Source organism: Ranitomeya imitator, chromosome 2 (genome assembly GCF_032444005.1).
Source record: "Ranitomeya imitator isolate aRanImi1 chromosome 2, aRanImi1.pri, whole genome shotgun sequence".
NCBI classification, from domain to species: domain Eukaryota; kingdom Metazoa; phylum Chordata; class Amphibia; order Anura; family Dendrobatidae; genus Ranitomeya; species Ranitomeya imitator.
The window spans coordinates 606,352,194-606,354,172 of record NC_091283.1 but is presented as its reverse complement, the minus strand read 5'-3'; positions in this window follow the sequence as shown (position 1 = coordinate 606,354,172).

The following is a 1,979-nucleotide window of genomic DNA, read 5'->3' as shown; positions in this document are numbered from 1 at the left end:
TTTCACTAATGATATGTCCGCCCTATGTGGTGCCCTCACCTGCACAGGTTGCACCAATGATATGTCCACCCCATGCGGCTCGCTCACTTGCACAAGTTGTACCAGTGATATGCCTGCCCTATGTGGGGCCCTCACCTGCACAGGTTGCACTAATGATATGTCCGCCCCATGAAGGGCCCTCACAGCACAGGTTCCACTAATGATATGTTCGCCCCATGAAGGGCCCTCACCAGCACAGGTTCCACTAATGATATGTCCGCCCTATGTGGGGCCCTCACCTGCACAGGTTCCACTAATGATATGTCCGCCCCATGAAGGGCCCTCACCAGCACAGGTTCCACTAATGATATGTTCGCCCCATGAAGGGCCCTCACCAGCACAGGTTCCACTAATGATATGTCCGCCCTATGTGGGGCCCTCACCTGCACAGGTTGCACTAATGATATGTCCGCCCCATGAAGGGCCCTCACCAGCACAGGTTCCACTAATGATATGTCCGCCCTATGCGGGGCCCTCACCTGCACAGGTTGCACCAATGATATGTCCGCCCCATGAAGGGCCCTCACATGCACAGGTTCCGCTAATGATATGCCCACCCGATGTGGGGCCCTCACCTGCACAGGTTGCACTAATGATATGTCCACCCCATGAAGGGCCCTCACCAGCACAGGTTCCACTAATGATATGTCCGCCCTATGCGGGGCCCTCACCTGCACAGGTTGCACTAATGACATGTCTGTGCTATGTGGGGCGCTCACCTGCACAGGTTGCACTAATGATATGTCCGCCCTATGAGGGGCGCTCACCTGCACAGGTTGCACCAATGATATGTCTGCCCTATGTGGTGCCCTCACCTGCATAGGTTGTATTAATGATATGTCTGCCTTATGTGGTGCCCTCACCTGCACAGGTTGCACCAATGATATGTCTGCCCTATGTGGTGCCCTCACCTGCATAGGTTGTATTAATGATATGTCTGCCTTATGTGGTGCCCTCACCTGCACAGGTTCCACTAATGATATGTCTGCCTTATGTGGTGCCCTCACCTGCACAGGTTGTACTAATGATATGTCCGCCCTATGATGGGCCCTCACCTGCACAGGTTGCACCAATGATATGTCTGCCCTATGTGGTGCCCTCACCTGCATAGGTTGTATTAATGATATGTCTGCCTTATGTGGTGCCCTCACCTGCACAGGTTGTACTAATTATATGTCCGCCCTATGCGGGGACCTCACCTGCACAGGTTGCACTAATGACATGTCTGTGCTATGTGGGGCGCTCACCTGCACAGGTTGCACTAATGATATGTCCGCCCCATGATGGGCCCTCACCTGCACAGTTTGCACTAATGATATGTCTGCCCCATGCGGGTCGCTCACCTGCACACACAGGTTGTACCAATGATATGACTTGCACTAATGATATGTCCGCGCTATGTAGGGCCCTCACCTGCACAGGTTGCACTAATGATATGTGCGCGCTATGTAGGGCCCTCACCTGCACACACAGGTTGTACCAATGATATGACTTGCACTAATGATATGTCCGCGCTATGCGGGGCCCTCACCTGCACAGGTTGCACCAGTGATATATTATTATTTATTTATATAGCACCGTTAATTCCATGGTGCTGTACATGAGAAGGGGTACATACAGGGTTATAGATATCGATTACAGTACACAACTTTATGATGGCAGACTGGTACAGAGGAGAGAGGACCCTTTCCTTGCGGACTTATCTGATATATCGGCCCTATGTGGGCCGCTCACCTGCACAAGTCACACCAGTGATATATCCGCCCTATGTGGGGTGCTCCCCTGCACAGGGGTCCTCTGGGGTATTACCACCTCCTCCGTGGGCCAGTCTGAGCCCGCCCAGGCGCTGTGGGTATAATCCAGACATAATATGTGACTGTATGATGGAGAGAGGGCAGAGTGTGGGGCAGGACAGCTGGCTGCGCTACACCATATGTTGG